The following is a 6000-nucleotide window of genomic DNA, read 5'->3' as shown; positions in this document are numbered from 1 at the left end:
ATCACATTAAAGCTCCCATTCTGTGCATATTTTATTGGATGTAAGTCTGATTGGTTTTTATGGATAAAAGTTCCAAGTAAACAGAAGTGGGACTGCTGACTTATTTTAATGCCCAGTTCATGATTTCGTTATAATTTGTATGTAAATAGTATCTTTCCTTCAATTAACTACAGGGGTCTACATTGTAGGTCTTTCCCTGCATGCTTAAGCAGAAGTAAGTCCCAATATTTCCAGTGGGACTTCCCGCAGAAGATGTGCATATGATTCAGCCTTCGCCTGCAAGACCCTTAAAGAACCCATATGAGCCAATGTCCCAACGGAGGTTGAGCCAGCACAGCATTAACACAACCTTGGTATCCAATTTTCTCTTTTCAGCAGACAAGGCCATGGACTTGAAGGAAGAATCTGAGGGTGAGAAGAAATTGCCCCAAGAATGAGCCATGATAATTCCACATGCTTTCCTTTGCACATGGAATTTTCCCATTCACTGAGATCTACAGATCAGACCCACCTGTTGCTCCATCCAACATTCACACACACACACACACACACACACACACACACACTGCCCTGCATCCACAGACCCTCCAAGTGTCCCTATTTTCCAGTGACATCCCTGATTTAGAGAAGCTACACCAGAAGTTTCTGATTTGATCCCAGAATGTCCCATTTTTCCTTAGGATGTCCCAATTTTCATTGGAGAAATGTTGGAGGGTTTGAGTTCACAGAGCAAAATGCAAAATGCAAACACAAAATACATAATAGCATAGCAACAAACAAACAAAAAACCAACGATGCTGCTCCCATGAACACGTTTAAAAGGCCATTGATTATTTAAACAGCCCAAGGCCTGGTTATAGAAGAACATTTTTGCTTGCTGCCTGAAAATATACAGTGGTACCTCCAGTTGCGAATGGGATCCATTCTGGAGCTCTGGCCGCATCCCGAGGAATTCCCAACTGGAGGTGCCACTTCTGCGCATGTGCGCGTGGCGAAACCCAGAAAAATACTTCCGGGTTTGCCATGTATGTATCCCAAAGGATATGTAACCAGAGGTGAACGCAAGTAGAGGTACCACTGTATAATGAAGGCACCAGGTGGACCTCCCAGGAAAGAGCACTCCACAAACAAGGAGCAACCACAGAAAAAGCCTGTTCTCATGTTGCCACCCTCCAGACCTCTTATGAAGGAGGCATATGAAAAAAAGACCTCAAATGATGATCACAGAGTCCAAGACAGTTTATTTGGGGAGAGGCGGTCCTTGAGGTATTGTGGTACTGGGCCCTTTAGGGCTTAATAGGTCAAAACCAGCAGTTTGAATTAAGCCTAGAAACTAACTGGTAGTCAGTATACATCTTGCACAAGTGGGGGAACACCTTCCCTGTTGTGGCACCCAGTCTATGGAATCCCTTAGTTGTCTTTTGGATCTGTTACAGTCATACCTTTTTCAACAACTCTTGCTGGTTCAAATACGTAGCTTTTAGTAATATTGTTTTATATTGTTCTGCTGTGGTTTGCTGTTTTCGCTCTCTGAGTTCTTGCTAGTTATATACATACTGTTTAATGTACTGTATCTTGTAAACTACTGTGGAATTTGATAATGAAAAGCTGTACATATTTAAAATAAAATAAATTATTTTCTTAATATCTGAATTTTGCAGTTCCCCATGAAAGTAGATTCCCATGAACATTGTTTTTTAAAAGGCTAAACAAATTTTATCTCCCTGTTGGATGTTAAGTAGCTGAACTGTGCATCCTATCCTTAGCAGGTTTTAAAGGTGATGTTGAAACTAAAAACAAATCAAATTGCTTATTCCAACTGTGAACAAGAACTGCAGCATGTAGTAGCAAGTGGAACTCCTGCTGCATCACTGCAGCGCAAGTTATACACCTGCTTTTGCACTCTGTCACAACCCCAAGGCTCTCCAGAAAACAATGGGTGGTATAACAAATCTTTGGCCATACATGTTATCAAGTCCAAATGAAGGTTCACAATATACTGTTGTAAATGTATTCTTTGGCAATGCAAAATTATCCTCTTCTTTAAGTTTTTGTGTGTCTTTGACAATTGGCAAGATGCTTAGCTGTGACTTGTGGTGACTGAATCACCCAACAAATTGCCCTCAAACCATGCATTCTTGGGCAGTGTTTGGAAAGAACTCATTCAGTCAAATGGAGTTCACCAAACTACTTCAAAAAATCTATGAACTACACCTGAAACTAGTTCCCACAATTACCAGGTGAACTAAATTCATTCTGGGGTAGAATTTTGAGCAATACCTAGCTCATCTTTATGTTCACTCCCTTCCCCACTCTCAGTGGGAAGCCAGTAACCAGCTTGCTTTGTTTTTGAACTCCTGGCTTTCTGGTGGAAAAAGAAAGTGAGTCAGTCAGTCAGATATCTATAAAGAAAGTTAGAAAGCAAAATATGAAGGCAATGTTCTAAGGCTTATTAAGCAAATACAGAGGCACTGCTGTTGCTAAGGGTGCTTAAGTCATATAATCACTTTTGCTGAGCAATCAGAAAGAATGACTATGAGGCACTGGCTATATCTTCCCTACTAAAGAGGTTCACTCTTTCCCAACAGGAGCAATTCAGCTTTTAACACATGCTGAAGCACCTTTTTCTTGTGGCCTTTGACAGGGCATTTTTTGTAAGACCCATATCTTCTGTTTTGTTCCAACTATACTGCACTGCTTTTCCTTGGAATCCTTTTACTTGCTATTATAATTGTATTATCACTTTGTGTTACTTCTTTCTGATTGCATTATTACATTGCTGTAGCATGCCCTGGAACCTTTTGATGAAGCTTAAGAAATAAATAAATAGGAATGTAGGAAGCTGCCAGTCAGACTGTTGGTGCATCTCACTCACTATTTACTATACTGACTGGCAGCGATTCTCCAGGTTTCTAGACAGGGTTGCCTCCCAGCCTTACCTGGAGATGCCAGGGTTTGAAAACTGGGCCTTCTTCATGGAAAGCAGATGTTCTACCACTGAGCTAGGGCCCTTCCCCAAAATAAACTCCCTATAACTGGTTACTTCCTGCCTTGTTTCCTTTTTCCACCACAGGCATTGGTCCAGGTAATGGTAGTATGCACTCAGTTGTATCAAAATATATCCGGGGACAGTCCTTAATAGCCTGGTTATATGTTAAGCCTGCAGTACAGTTTGATTCTTCATCCTTTTGTTTGCATTTGAATTTTGACTGCATCCTTAGGAATCCAGTCCTTCGATATCAACATTGTCCAAAAGAGTCATGCTGAGCACAAATGCATGGCATGCTCACATCCACAGCGAACGTCTGATGGAACTCCATGAATCAGAAGCAATCTATGGGCCAAGCAAATGCTGTCCAACTCCAGCCTGTCACATGCCATATGTTTCAAAACCAAGCTTGCCAAGCTGCTGAGCCAGGAGCTTTACTTATCCGTGAACTTGAAGGCCAAAAGCAATGGAAGGCTCCAAGGCAAAGACAGCTGTATGTTTTCTGCCTATGTGTGTATAACTCTTCAGCCAGGAGATGTTATGGACAGGAGCAGGGAGGGAGAACTGGGTTTCTATGCAGAATATTTAAAGAGAGGGGGACCTGTATTAACCTTGGTTTGAGTCCATAGACTGGAGTGATTCTCCTACTCAGTTTTAGCAGCTTCTCTCAAGTTTTAAGGCTTAATTTGTGCTGCAGTCACACCTGCAGTCACACACACACACACACACACACACACTCACTCCAAATCCTGAGAACTGTGGTTTACCCCTTACAGAGGTACAATTCCCAGCTCCCCTAAAATACATTTCCCATAATTCTTGGGGGGGTGCTTTAAATGTATTGTGCATAGCCAACAGCAGAGTTTCTTACATCACGGGAATGGGAAAAGGGAGGCGGAAGTCAATAAATTTATTTTTCAGTTCTTTCTCTGTTGAAAAGCTGTCTATCCTACAAAGCTATTTCAAAGGAAAACCAAGTAGACAAAGGAATTCAAGGAGTTACCATGTACATTTATGGTTACCTGTGTTTCACTTGTACTGTTAGTGGAGTAGGTCAAAAACCCTCCAATTTGTGGTTTAACACTTAAATTTACTTTAATATTTTGTCTCTAATTCTGCTCCACTGAAATGAATAGTAATTCTGTTGCTTGTATTCTGTTATTTATTTATTATTCATAGCACTTCTGAGCCCACCTTTTTTCTCTAAGGAGTTCAAGGTGTGCACATTATTCTCATTCAATCCCCACAACAACCCTGAGAGGTACATTAGGCTGAGAGTCTGCAATTGGCCCTGGGGTCACCCAGTGAACTTCATGGCCAAGTGGGATTTGAACTCTGGTCTCCCAGGTCCTAATCCAACACTCTAGCAGTACAGTGCTCTTTGGTTTCATCTTGTTTTTCTTATTATATTCAACTATCATACTATAGTCATTCTTCCTAAGATTATTTTTTCCTTTCATTTTCAGTGGCATCTTTTACAAGGCAGTGGATTTCCCTTTTTGTTCTTGCCACATTGGAGTATTATGGCATTCTATAATAATAAATGGAGGGGACTATAGACGTGTTCAGCATTCCCCTGGATATGCAAACTTTTGCCATGTTGGCTGGGGACTTCTACTTGCGTTCACTGGAATGTGAGTAGAAAACACCAGGCAATCAGGGACTCCCGCAGACCTTCCCTGCTCAACAGGGGAATGATCAGGAGCAGAGAGCATTGGGCAACATGCATGGAGACATTGGGAGTGGAGTTTGTGAGTGTGTCCCAGTCCCTGTCCACAGATACAGAGGCATCGTTCAGACAAATGCCTGACCATACCTTAAATGTAGCAGATACAGCTAGGATGTTTTGGAAACTGTACAGAACCATGGGTCCCATGAGCAGCTTCCTAGCCAAGACATTTTGGTGCTTGAGGCAAGGGAGCAAATAGCACCCTTCCCTCTAGTAATGGCAGGCTTCCTCAAACTCGGCCCTCCGGATGTTTTGAGACTACAGTTCCCATCATCCCTGATCACTGGTCCTGGTAGCTAGGGGTTATGGGAGTTGTAGGCCAAAAACATCTGGAGGGCTGAGTCTGGGGAAGCCTGGTCCATAGTAGCCAAAGCTAGTCAGGTTACTTTGGTACCTGAAGCAGAAAAACCTTCAAGTACCTCTTCAAGTACCCTGATAGTAAAGGTAAAGGTACCCCTGCCTGTACGGGCCAGTCGTGTCCGACTCTAGGGTTGTGCACTCATCTCACTTTAGAGGCCAGGAGCCAGCGCTGTCCAGCGTGGCCAGTGTGACGAAGCTGCTCTGGCAAGCCAGCACCAGCGCAGCACACGGAAACGCTGTTTACCTTCCCGCTATAAAGCGGTACCTATTTATCTACTTGCACTTAGGGGTGCTTTCGAACTGCTAGGTGGGCAGGAGCTGGGACCGAAAGACGGGAGCTCACCCCACCACGGGGATTCGAACCGCCGACCATATGATTGGCAAGTCCTAGGCATTGAGGTTTTACCCACAGCGCCACCCGCATCCCGGATAGTAAAAATGCAAAAATAATACATCAGATAACCCACCATAAGCTGCCCTTTTCAGACTCCCAAGTCTTCATCAAAGCTAATTCACTATAAGACCAACCATGATCTCAAGTCAAATGTGAATCTTCCTGGCCCTGTCTCTGATTAAGAACAATGCACAAGGTACCCAGGTTTCTAATCCTCTGATTTGCATTTCCTGCACTTTTTTGTTTTATGGCGTGAGATAACATTAGTAAGACAGTGCTCTAAGCCCTAAATGATAGAAGTAAGGAGCCAAAGAGAAGGTCCTTCTCCCCTTCTTGTGGGTCAGTCACTAATAGCCTCCCAGTGAAATGAAAACAGTAAATCATACCTGTTGTGTAGGGTGACATATCCAGCAGAGGTGGTGCAGGAGAAACAGAGGGAATCTCCATAGTATTCTCCTTTCAAGTTTATTTACACTGCATTATTCATTACTGCATTATATTCCTCTGAGGGACTCACAGCAGCATCCA

The sequence above is a fragment of the Podarcis vaucheri genome, assembly GCF_965113315.1.
Source record: "Podarcis vaucheri genome assembly, chromosome: 9".
In the NCBI taxonomy this organism is placed as follows: domain Eukaryota; kingdom Metazoa; phylum Chordata; class Lepidosauria; order Squamata; family Lacertidae; genus Podarcis; species Podarcis vaucheri.
Note: the sequence above shows the minus strand (reverse complement) of the source record.